The following is a 13,960-nucleotide window of genomic DNA, read 5'->3' as shown; positions in this document are numbered from 1 at the left end:
ATCTTATGTTGTCAGTATCTCTTGTATCTTCTATAATTGTGCATATAACATCCTTGCTGCGGTTATCACATAAAACATTAGCGTTCTATCTTGGGTCGCAAAATCTTCTAAACCTATACATAGCAATAACAACTCTGGGTTTTTACTCACTTTTTTCTGTAATATATCTGACATAACATCAACAATATTCCCCCAAAATTGTTTAGCTTTTTCACAAAACCACCACATATGATAAAACGACCCTTCATGTTTTTTACATTTCCAACATTTATCCGACATTTGGCTATTCCCAAAAGCTAATTTCTTTGGTGTTAAATGTCATCTGTATATCATTTTATAAACATTCTCCCTTACATTAGTACATGTTGATACCTTCAATGTATTTCTCCACAAATATTCCCATGCTTCCATTGCAATATCTTTATTACAATTTATTGCCCACTTTACCATTTGCACTTTTACTACTTCGTCTTCCGTGAACCATTTTAACAAAATCTTATATATCTTAGATATCATTTTTTTCCCTTCTTGCAATAAACCTTCTTCCAATTCTGAATTTTTTAATCTGAATCCTATTTTCCTACGATCTGAATCATACAAATCTTTAATTTGTCTATACTGGAACCAACCATATCGAAATGGTAGTTCATCATTTGCTTTGATTGTAATTGTTTTTTGTTCCATTCTCAGAATTTCTTTGTATGTCATCCACTCCTCGCCATTATACTCTGTTTTAGGATTCACAACTTCCGCCGGTACAATCCACAATGGGGTTTCTTCTTCTAAATACCGCTTATATTTTTGCCAAACCATAAATAAACTCCGTCTCACATAATGATGTAAAAACATAGCATCTGCTTTGACCTTATCATACCATAAATATGCATGCCATCCAAATATTTTATTGTATCCTTCCAAGGCTAATAACTTATGATTCTTTAATAACATCCAGTCTTTCAACCACACTAAACAGATTGCTTCATGGTAAAGTCGCAGGTTAGGTAATTGTAGTCCTCCTCATTCCTTGGCATTATACAATACTTTCATTTTTACTCTAGGTTTCTTTCCTGCCCACACAAAATTTAATATCTTTCTTTGCCATTTTTCAAATTGCTTTTTGTCTCTTACTATTGGTATTGTTTGTAGTAGAAACATCATCCTTGGGAGTACATTCATTTTAATCACTGCAATACGGCCTAACCATGACAAATTTAAATTATTCCATTTCATCATATCCCTATCTATTTGTTGCCACAGTTTGTCATAGTTATTCTTAAATAAGTCAATATTCTTAGCAGTGAGTTCAATCCCAAAGTATTTTACTTTATGTACCACTTCGCAATTTGTTATCTCCATTAGTTCCTGCTGCTTTTGCTTGGTCATATTTTTACATAATAACTTGGATTTGCTTCTGTTGATATAAAATCCGGCAACGTCACCAAATTCTTTTATTTTGTTTAACAGCTTTGGCATGATTTGAATTGGATCTTCAATTATAACCATCACATCATCAGCAAATACTCTTACTTTATATGAAAAACCTTTAATTTTCATTCCTCTTATATTGTCATCTTCCCTTATCTGTCTTAGTAAAATTTCTAATACCATCACAAACAACAATAGCAATAGTGGGCAACCTTGTCTTGTACCTTTTCTTATCTCCAGTTTTTTCGATAACTCGTTATTTACCACAATTGCTGCACATTGGTCTTTGTATATTGCTTTCACTGCTTGTATAAATTCCTTGCCCATCTGCATCTTTTCGATAACTGCAAATATAAAATCCCAGTTCAAATTATCAAAGGTCTTCTCTGCATCCACAAAGAAAAAACCAACCTCCTTCCCTGGATGTTTTTTGTAATATTCTATTGCATTTATTACCACTCTCAAATTATCTTTAATTTGTCTCTCTGGCAAAAAACCTGCTTGTTCTTCTGCCACGAATTCCATCAACCAACCTTTTAGTCTTTCTGCTAATATCTTAGCAAAAATTTTGTAATCATTATTTGTTAGAGATATTGGTCGATAATTTTTCACATTCAATAAATCTTGCTCCTCTTTTGGTATCAATGTAATATTTGCTTCATTCCACGTATCAGGCAGTCCTTTTCCTTCCAGTATTCCATTCATTACCTTCTGCAACAGTGGTGTCAAATCTTTAGCCATCATCTTATAAAATTTAGCAGATATTCCATCTGGTCCTGGTGCCTTTCCCGATTTTGTTGCTTGTATTGCCCCCATAATTTCCAGCTCTGTAATTTTAGCATTTAATCTTTCTTTCAATTTATTCGGTATACTTGGCAAATTTATATTCTGAAGGTATTCATCAATCAAATTGATGTCCACAAGTTTTTTCTGATACAATTTGGCATAAAATTTGTAAAATGCTCTAGTTATTGCTGGTTGGTCTCAATTCCTTCCCATCTTCCACAATTTTACTTATTAATTGTCTCTCTCTCTCTTTTTTCATTTGCCACGCTAAATATTTTCCAGGTTTGTTGGCTCCTTCAAAAGACTTCTGCTTTAATCTTTTCAACTCCCATTCCAACTCTTTGTTTTCCATTGCTTTTATTTGTTCCTGTAGAATTTTTATCTCCTGTTGCAATTTCTTTTTTCCTGGTCTTTTCTTTAATTGTTGCTCTTTTTGGACAATTTTTCCTTGTATCTCCTTTAATTTCATTTCCTTGTTTTTCTTGTCTCTAGTATTTAAGTCAATCAATAGTCCCCGAATAACTGCTTTGTAAGCGTCCCACACCTTCTGAATTGACACCCCTTGATCCACATTATACTGAATAAAGCATTTTGTTTCTTCCTGAAGGACCTTCAAGTTATTCTGATTTTGGAGAAGGTCTTCATTTATTCTCCATCTTGATTTTTTACGTCCCATTCCAAATCTCCATAAAATAGGATTGCGGTCTGATCTTATTCTTGGCATAATTTCCATGTACTTTGTCCATATAGCTAATTCTTTAGATTACATTAGCTACTATCTGAGGCCACACCCCTAGTTTCAAGTGACTTGAGATAAGAAAAGGCATGATAAACTGTGATTTCATTCCGGCTATTGGTATTGTGGGCGCTGGGCATACAAGTGGGAATCCAATTAAATTTGTGAATAACTCCAAATGGACCCAGGACATTCAATGACATGCAAGATAATGGAGTAAAATGTTAGAAGAGTCTTTTATGAAGGACTGTCAACTGTGTTGCAGTGAGAATCAATAGATCTATGCTGAAGTTCAACATACGAAAACCCTGAATCAAAGGGTTCTGCTTGGCAGCATCTGTGAAAGTATGGAACTTAGCAGCACTTCTAACATATATGTAAGAGCACAGAAGTATCAAAGAGAGAAAAGTTTACTATAAGAGTTGTGATTGACTAAATGTTCTGGAGGACCAGGCTGGGACTAGGGCACCTGTGCTGGGAACGAACCTGCTCTTTGGAGCCTGAAATATACCTGGCAGGCAGATCTGCTTTTTTAATCAAACAAGGCCAGAAAACGAAATAACTTACTCACTTTCCTCTCTGCCAACCCAGAGGGTTAGTATCACTTCCCAATCATATGAACAGATGTGGCACGTCTCTGTTTCCTTCATACTTAAAGAAGGCTCTTGGCGCCATGAAAACAGAATTATAGCTGCCTGCATCTGTTTTGGAAACGATGACGTCAGAAATTGCGCGGAAAAGCTGCCAGCATTCAGTGAATGGGGCACTATTTTTAAGACATGAGGAAATGGCCAAAGATAGAGCCTAAATGAAGTAAACAAACAAACAGAATGAGCCAAATGTGCCCCCCCCCATTTTTGTGCATGTCCCCGCTGAGTATGCAGAAAACCCTTCCTGTTTTGTAGGTGGCCGTTTTGCTCTTCTACTGATAGCCAGGAGGCCATCAGGTTAGCTATTAGATATAATTTGATGCAACAGTCTGTTGGGTTGAATAAGGGGTATCTCTTTGCATATGCTTTCCATGTGCATGTTTGGCTGCATGGAGTTTGTACTGTGTGTGTATTTGGCTGTGTAAGAGCAGTGTGTGAGCTTGCATATATTGTACGGGGAGACTGTGCTGCTGAGGATGAGGATGTGGTTGTGGGTGAATGGTGTGTGCTTCTGCTTGGATGAAGTGTGACCCTGCCTTGGCTGTCTCTGTGCGGGTGCACTTGAGCATCCTTGAGTGACAGAGGTTGTGTAGGAGAGAAACCTGTTCTTTCCCCAGCTCTCTATATGTCATGTTCTTTCAGTTCCCTTCCTTTGCAAAGGAGGGGGAGAACAGACAAAGCTCTGATGTGGAAACTGATCGAAGCAGATTAATATAATTACAATATTACCAGCCTCGCTCTCACTTTCCCCGCTCGTTACCCTAATGGTGATTATTATGCTTATTATGCTCTCAACCTCCAATGCTTATTGATTCACTCCACTGCAGTGCTTTTAATCAGCATCTGAAACATGCTATTATTGGTTCCAGGGGGGTCGCCATTGAGCAAATGAGGGTGGGGATAAATGAACAATAAAAAAGATTTTAAAAAATATAAAATACTGGCAAGGAAATCAGGCTGTGAAAGGCACCGCTTATTCTTCAGGCTGCTGTGAGACACTGTTGAAGACCATGCTGTGTGGATTGCAGGAATCAGATCCCAAGTCAAAAACTTCTGCGGGTCTGTTGGAAAAGCAATTCTCTGGAAGCAACAGCTTTATTTTTGCATTCCCCCCCCCAAATTCTGTTTATTGTTTTCAAAATCTCAATGATACAAATTGGATAGGTATCTATTGTTTATAGGTATCTATAAACAATTGTTACATTCAGTATACATGTTCTAAATTATTATACATTCATAAATAACATATATTTACAATTCACATTTGATCATATAGCAATGATTATATCTTACTATATTGAATATTCATCCTATTATGTGTTGTTGTACATGAAAACGTGGAAGTGGATGTGTGTAACCATTATGCCTCTTTTGTGAACAACGAATTAACACTCAAGTACCTTCTATGAGTAGGAAGATCCAAATGATACCTTTGGATTGACAGGAACCTGCATTCTGTGGCATTCTCAGTTGTTAACTTACTTTACACTGATTGCAAGAAAACATTACAATGCTCTGGTGATTGTTCACTTTACTCTTGCTTTCACTGATTTTGTTAAGTAGAATCTGCTGAGGTGTTAGGGCTATGCTCACATGCACCCAATTTTCCTTGGATTGAGTCAACGATCACTATTTATCTGGTTTTATCTTTTGAAAACTATCTCCCATTTCGGGTAATTTTGACAATTACTTTAGATATATTGGCATGGTTTGGGTGGTGTTAGGCACCTTTGGCCCCTCTTCCCTACTGGCTACTGCTTCTTTTCAGCACCATGTTTGTTCTTTTTGCCCTTACTGGTTTTTGGTTGCATTTGTTTTCACTGATGTTTAATCCGATTAGCTGAGATGTTCCATGTGATTTTGGCAATGATGTCATAATGTTTTGATGGCATCATGGATATCATGTGTGGAGGATCCCATGTGGGTTAAATGGCAATGAGGAGAAATAAGGAGGGGAGAAGCAGAAGATGACAATGATGACAACTGTGGGAATAAATTGGTGCTGAACAGGACTGAACCAGTGCAGAGGAGAGCATGTTCTCAGAAGCTAGTTCATTTGCTAATTTAGAAACAAACATCAAAACCAATGAATCATTGTGCATCTCCACTTTTGCGGGGAGGGTGGGGGGCACAAAATTGCTGATCCACAAGTAACAAACTTTCCTACATATTTCTGGAAGAAGCATTTATTCCTTGGTCCTGTCCATCTCTCAGCCACACTCATGTTCCAGAACAGAAGGTCTTATACAGGAAGTGGTTTCTTTGCTGTTAAAGTCTTATCCTGGAGAACTGTCTGAAGTGTATGTGTGTTGGGGGAAGGACATCAATTGTGCTGTTTTTTACCACAATTTGTGAGATATTTTCCTTTTGTTTACAGCTGAGCAGAACCGGTAGCAGCATTAGGCACATGCTGCTCTGTAGGCCCAAACTTCTCAGAACAATCTATAATCTCATCTAGTGCTGGCTGACATGCCCATGGTGATGTGTAGTTATGCCTAGAAATACATTTAGAAGCACAAAACTCCCATTAGGAAGCATGGGAGGTTAATGCTAGTTATGTACCTTTGAAATGGAGTCCTTTACCCCCCCTCCCCACTGCTTTTTTCCATTTCTCCCATTTACCACTGAGTCACCAAGAGGCTATTATGCAATTGAAGGAAACATTCTAATTGCAGAGATAATGCAGCAAGAATGACACATGCCAGTTCTAAAAGCTGCCGTATTCAGTTAGAATTACCCACATGCATATTTATAGCCTGCACCCCTATCAAAAAAGCCTTTTGCAGCAGCAGGGATGCATACAGGAGGCAGAGAACAATTGGGGAACAATAATGGGAGATCCTGTGGGAGGAGAAGGAGCCCCCTCTTCCCCCATACAGTGTTAGTCTGTTTGACAGCTAAACCATTGGAGGGAGAGCAGACCTAATAATGGATGCAAAGACGGGGATGGATATTTGTTGCACAATGTATCGTCAGCTCCTGCCGTGCTCCCATTGCTCGTGCTCATTATAAGTAGAGCATGTGCACAGTTTGGCTGGGATTGATCCTCTGAGCAATCATTAATTCATAAGCATAATAATGGAATCTTTTTTGCACATGTTCTCATGTATGTTTTATTGATGTAGTCATGGAACCATGTTATTGGTTGATGGTCCCAGTCCTATGGTCCCTCCTATAGGGGCAGTGTGTGTGTGTTGATCTTTCTATTCACCATGCAGACAGCCAGCATAGTTCACCTACACAATCCAAAACTTATGGCTGTTTCTTTGAAGGAGGCATTGATGTGTCTAATGTGTCTCTCAGGCTGATCAACATGACTACATGATGGCCAATTTACACATTACAAAGTGCTCATATTTGTCGGGCAACAACACAAGGATTTTGAATCAGATGTTCAATGGGAGTTTTGTGCCTCCCGGATTCATGCATACCTTTTCCTCCTTGCAACCAAAGTACATGGGCAGAAGCAGTCTTCTGCTCATCACTGTTTTTTCCTCCTTTAAACCACCCCACAGAGTTGTTACTGGCTTTACTGCCAAACGTATGTGCAGACACATAAGTAACATGATTTTGCAAAAGGAGCTCTATGAGGCAGTTTAAGGGGGAGAAAAGTGACAAGATGAAAGCTGTAACAACTTCTCCCAAACTCTCCAGTTGTGAGTCTATGAGACACAAACCTACCATTGAACATCTGATTCAAAGTCCACATGTTGTCGCTCATAAATACAAAGATTGAAGCATGTAAATTGGCCCCGTGTTGCTCCTACATCAACCAGTGAGCTCTCAGGGCATAGTATGAGCTCCTAGTCTTCTATACAAAAATCCAAATTCTGAAATGGGCTAAAGTATGCAAATTATGTAGGTCAAGAAAACTGGCGAACATTTCATTGGATCTGTGCAAGCTCTGTGAAGAGCTATTCAAAATTAGAAGGAAGAATATAGTATTTGGAATGCTGTAGCTGAGCGAGGGAAGAGATGAACCCAGAAGATTATTTCTTCGAGGCAATGCCATACATCATCCTTTTACTCATCCAGGCATCAACCAAGTTCCAGAGCACATCAGCTTAGGCTGATATGCCAGTTGTTCCCCACAGTTGAGATGAAGGACTAGGCTATCTCCTTAACAACAACAACAACAACAACAACAACATTCGATTTATATACCACCCTTCAGGACAACTTAATGCCCACTCAGAGCGGTTTACAAACTATGTCATTATTATCCCCACAACAATAATCATCCTGTGAAGTGGGTGGGGCTGAGAGAACTCCAGAGAACTGTGACTAGCCCAAGGTCACCCAGCTGGCTTCAAGTGGAGGAGTGGGGAATCAAACCTGGCTTTCCAAATTAGAGTCCCGCGCTCTTAAACACTACACCAAACTGGCTCTCTGGCTTTCATACTCTGGTGACTTCTTAACTTGGATACTCTAACAACATACATATGGATCTGCCCTTGAAAACAGTTCATTCATTTCAAGTGAATCAGAATGTGGCCATTCAAATTTTATCAAATGACTGATGCTCTTTGATGTTCACTGGTTACCAGTCTGTTTCTGAACTAAGTGAAAATGCTCTTTCTGACTTAAAACCCTAAAAGATCTCATTGGTCTTGGTCAAGGACTCCTTCGGGAACACCTCTTTCTGTATATGCCATTCATTGAATTAAAATTGACTGGTAATACTCTGCTTCAGTTGCAACTACTATCTGTAGTTAGACAATCCTTGGGCAGAGCATTTGCAATTGCACCATAGAACTTCCTTGCAAGACACATTCACTAGGCCTGTTCTGTTGAGACCTTTAGGCTCTCTCTTGAAGCAGCTCTTGTCTATCCAGATTTTTAGAGGGAAGTTCAGGAAGGTGATGTGCTTAGGAGTTTCATCAGTGTCTGGCTAAGCAGTTTAATTTTTGTCTCCAGCATCTTTCTATAATCTTTCTATAATCTTTAAAGATATAGTGCTGGAAGACAGGACCCCCAGATCGGATGGCACTCAATTGGCTACTGGGGAAGAGCCGAGGACAAGTACAAATAGCACTATTCATAATGATGGGACTAGATTAAAGTTGAAAGGACGTCCAGTTGTAGACGTGAATAGATGCAAAAGGAGTGTCCAAAGCTGTGCGACACATATAATAGGAACATGGGACGTGAAAAGTATGAAAACAGGTAAGCTAGAAATCATAAAACAAGAAAAGGAACATTTAAACATTGCAGTCTGGGTTTGAGTGAACTAATGTGGACAGACTCAGGACATTTTCAGTCAGAAAATCACACAGTGTTTTACTGTGGAAATGAACTCAAAAGAAACGGTGTTGCTCTAATAGTGAGGCGAGACATAGCACAAGTAGTTAAGAGCTACAATGCAAAGTCTGACCGAGTAATATCAATCAGACTTCAGGGAAAGCCAGTTAACATAACCATCACTCAAGTTTATGCCCCAACTATGGTTGCTGAGGAGGAAGAAATTGAAAACTTTTACGCAAGGATCCAAGAAGAAATTGACCACACACCTAAACAAGATATGCTGTTAATCATAGGTGACTGGAATGCAAAAGTAGGCGATAAAGCAGAATCAAACATAGTTGGAAAATTTGGATTAGGATCACGAAACGAAGCAGGAGAGCGACTCATAGAATTTTGTGAAGCCAACAACCTGTTCATTGCTAATACATGCTTCAGGCAAGCAAAAAGATGATTGTATATGTGGAAATCACCGGGTGACCAATACAGGAACCAAACAGATTACATAATTGGAAGCAGAAGATGGAGAAGCTCTATTCTCTCAGCTAAAACAAGACCAGGAGCTGATTGCAATACAGATCATGAATTGCTAATATCCAGGGGTCATTTCGTAGAAAAAGAGCTGGAGAAACTCATTAGCATAACTCATTAGCATAACTTATTAGCATATGCCATGCCTCTTTCCACCACCGGAAATGTGTCATTCGTATAACTGATTTGCATATGCCACACCCCCTGAAATCACCTATTCTGGCTGTTTTAGACCCAATCCTGGCCATTCAGGGCCAAAATTGGGCCCAAAATGGCAAAAAGGGGCTGAAAAAGGCTGAAAAGGGGCCCCAAATTGTCTGGATTGGGCTGCTGATGAGTGGGAGAGTGATCCACCACTCGTCAGAGGCCTGATCCAGGCCATTTTGGCCCCAATCCAGGCCAAAACAGGCCCAAAATGGCCGAGAGTCAGGTGGGCGGGGCCACCTGACATGTGACCTCTTTAGGGAACTGCTGGAACTGTGTTCCTGTGCGTTCCCTCTCAAAATGAGCCCTGCTAATATCAAAAATTAGAATAAAGCTGAAGAGAAACACTAAAAGAATCGTAGTGCCAAAATACAATCTAAATAATATTCCTGAAGAATTTAAAGACCAGGTAAGGAACAGATTTGCAATACTAAGTTTAATTGATCATGAGCCAGAAGAACTATGGGCTGAAACCAGCCCATCAACAAAGAATGTGCAAAGACTATTTCTGTAGCCAAAAGAAAGGAGAAGCCTAAACAGATGCCTGAGGAAACTCTAAAAATTGCGAAAGATAGATGAGAAGCAAAAGCAAAAGGCAACAGAAATAGGGTCAAAACTCTAAATGCAGCTTTTCAGCGGCTTGCACACAGAGACAAAGAAATCTATTATAATAACCAGTACAAAGAAACAGAAGAGAACAACAAAAAAGGAAGAACAAGAGACTTGTTCCAAAAGATCCGAGAAATTAAAGGGAAATTCAAGCCACGGCTTGGGATGTTGAAAGATCAACATGGAAATACAGTATCTGAAATAAAAGAAAATAAAGAAAAGTTGGAAACAATACACTGAAGAACTATACAAAAGAGATGGAAGCAGGAAAGATACTTTTGACAAAGAATCTTTTGATGAAGAACCAGAAATCCTCAAAGCAATTGAGAGAAACAAAGCACCTGGAGTAGATGGAAAATCAATAGAACTAATTCAAGCCACAGAAATGGAGTCCATGAGAATCTTAACAAGAATATGTCAACAAATATGGAAAACAAAACAAAGGCCCAGAGACTGGAAACACTCTGTCTACATTCCAATCCCCAAAAAAGGGGATGCCAAGGAGTGCAGCAACTATCGGACAATCGCATTAATTTCCCTTGCAAGCAAAGTGATGCTCAAACTTATAAGTCTCTTACCATATATGGAACAAGAATTGCCAGATGTTCAAGCTGGATTCAGAAAAGGAAGAGGCACCAGAGATCACAGTGCAAATTTACAATGGCTAATGGAACATACTAGGGAATTTCAGAAGAAAATCAGCCTGTGTTTTATAGATTACAGCAAAGCTTTTGATTGTGTGGATCATGAAAAGCTATGGCGAGTCAGAAATCAGGGTGCCACAACATGTGTTTTGATGCATAACCTGTACTCTGGAGAAGCGGCTACTGTCAGAACAGAATATGGGGAAACAGAAAGGTTTCCAATTGGCAAGGATGTCAGACAAGGATGCATATTATCTTCCTACCTGTTCAACCTCTATGCAGAGTATATCATAATCATAAAGAAAGCTGGATTAGATCTAGAAGAAGGTGGAGTGAAAACTGGTGGAAGGAACATTAACAATTTGAGATAGGCAGATGATACCATATTACTAGCAGAAAATAGTGAAGACTTGCGACTACTGATGAAGATTAAAGGAGAAAGCAGCAAAGCATGATTACAACTGAACATCAAGAAGACAAAAGTAATGACTACCGCGAGGAATTACACAATTTTAAAGTTGACAATGAGGAAATTGAAGTTTTCAAGGTTTTCTATTCCTTGGCTCAATCATTAACCAACAGGGGGATTGCAATGAAGAAATCAGAAGAAGATTGAGACTTGGAAGAGCAGCTGTGAGGGAGCTAGATAAGATCCTTAAAGATAAAGATGTCTCTCTGGGAACCAAGATCAAGAGAATCCAAACTATGGTATTCCTCATTGCCATGTATGGATGTGAAAGTTGGACAGTAAAGAAAGCTGACAGGAAGAAAATTTATTCATTTGAAATGTGGTGCTAGAGTTTTGCAGATACCATGGACAGCCAAAAAGACAAATAAGTGGGTACTAGATCAAATCAAGCCTGAATTCTCCCTAGAAGTTAAAATGAGAAAACGAAGGCTCTTGTATTTTGGTCACATCATGAAAAGACAAGATTCTCTGGAAAAGTCAATAATGCTAGGAAAAGTGGAAGGCAGCAGGAAAAGAGGAAGACCTAAAATGAGATGGCTTAACTCAATAAAAGAAGCCACATCCTCCAGTTTGCAGGATCTGAGTAAGTCTGTTAAAAATAGAACATTTTGGAGATCTTTCATTCATAGGGTCGCCATAGGTTGGAGACAACTTGATGGCACATACACACACAGTTGAGTTTTAAAAGAGATCTTAAGTTTTAAAGTGTTTTTAGTCGATGAGCTATGAAGTCGTTTTGAGTATTGCCTCTAAGCTGCTTTGAGTGCAAAATGTGACCTCAAATGTAAACAATAAACAAACAACCCTGAATCTGGCACTGGGATCTGTAAGGGTGTGATGATGTTCCATCTAGAGGCCCGATTCAGAATTTCCAAGGTTGTTATATATTCTTAGAATTCCAACTATGAAAGTTTCGGCTTTGGTACCTCACCTCCTCCTTGTGTTAATGCAGAAGCATGTCCACCATCTTTTCAGCAATATGCTTCCCAGCCAAATCTACAGCCTCATTGTTATTTCAGTTCATACTTATGTCAGCAAATGGTGTTATGCAGGTAAAAATGATCATGATTCCTTGAAATCAGAATGTTGTACAAATATCATTTTGTCATACAGGCTAGATTTCAAGTTGCTTCTCTTCAGCTAGAAGATAATGTTGCATACTGCTTTCTTTTCTAGTCCTAAACTACTATGCATAATCACCAGCATCACATATCATAAACATCTACTGCATTATCCCTCCCATGCTCCCCAACACACAGTGACTGTGTGTTGGTAGTGGGTGATACATCCTGCAACAGGCTTTTTTTCCTGCCGTAACGCGGCAGAACAGAGTTGTGGCACCTCTTCCTCTCTCTCCCTCAGCAAAGTCTGTGTGTTACTGCGTCAAGAGTGTCAAGGAGGCATGACAAGAGCTCCCCTTGCCCTGTTTGCTAGTCGTAAACTACAAATCCCAGAAGCCAACGGGGAATTCTAGGCAGTGATTTACGTGCATCTGTCCCCGCTGCTGGTGCAGGGGGCGGAGTCTTTCCCTCCCCTCTCCATTGAATGGGAGCCCCGTGGCTGGCTGGGGCATGTGCTAGTGCCATACCCGGGTTTCTTGACATGGCGCCTTCCCTGCCGAGAGTTGCAGCTCTGTTTCTGTTTTGCTGCTGGGGAAATGGCTCAGCAGACGGGAGTAAGTAGTGCTGAACTGAAACTTCATCCTCGCTGCCTTTTCTCGGCAGTTCTTTGCTTCGCTGTGTGTTGGTATCAGAAGATCTTGGTGTGTGGTCTAGCGGCATCTTCGCTGTGCTGGCAGAGGAGCTTCAGCACTCTCTCATTCCCATTTCCAGGCCAAACTCATCTTCCTTAACCGATTCCCTTCTCTTTGTTCTGCAGGAGTTCTAAACATTTCTGCAACTTCTCTGCATCGCCCTGAAGTTGCTTCTTGCACAAACTCTGCTTCTGGTGGAATGCGGAGTTTAATAGCGCCTGGATAATTTAACCCCCAAATGTTCTTAATTAGCTTAGAAGCAAAGCCAGCATTTCATAAAGAGCGACCAAGCTTCTAAGCTGCATGATTCCCTCTTTAGTTTCCCCCTTTTCCAGGAAGCAGGCGATTCTGCCTCCCATTGTTCTGAAGTGCATCCCTATTGACAAAGTGCTTAATTATGTTATTGTGACCAGGATCTGGGAAACCCAGGTTCAAATCCTTTCTCTGCCATGGAAGCTCACCGGGTGACCCTGGACCGGTCATATGCTCTTGAACTGACCTACCTCACAGGGTTGTTGTGAGTCTAAAACGGAGAAGGGGAAGAAGACGTAAGCCATATTCGGTCCCCTTGAGAGAGAAAAGCAGGGTATAAAATCAGCAGGATAGAAAGATGCACTTTTGCTCAATGCTGTTGTCTGGTCTGATTTGGGTGTGACGCTGGTGATCCCAAAGAACTCGCTTGTGCACCTTTGAACTCTCACAGCATCTCATTTAGCCTGGTTGCATTTGGGGCAAATGCCAGCACTGCAACTGCCTGGTTAGCTAGCAGCTGCTGCAGTGCATGGGGTTCCAAAGGAAAATGCAGTGCCTGCACTCCTTCTGCACATAGCAGAGCACATAGGAAGGTCTTCATAGAAAGATCACATTTGTTGAATTTATTATGGATCTCAGATAAAATTATTTCAAAGAATC

This window comes from Eublepharis macularius, chromosome 5, assembly GCF_028583425.1.
Source record: "Eublepharis macularius isolate TG4126 chromosome 5, MPM_Emac_v1.0, whole genome shotgun sequence".
NCBI classification, from domain to species: domain Eukaryota; kingdom Metazoa; phylum Chordata; class Lepidosauria; order Squamata; family Eublepharidae; genus Eublepharis; species Eublepharis macularius.
This window is presented reverse-complemented; position numbering follows the sequence as displayed.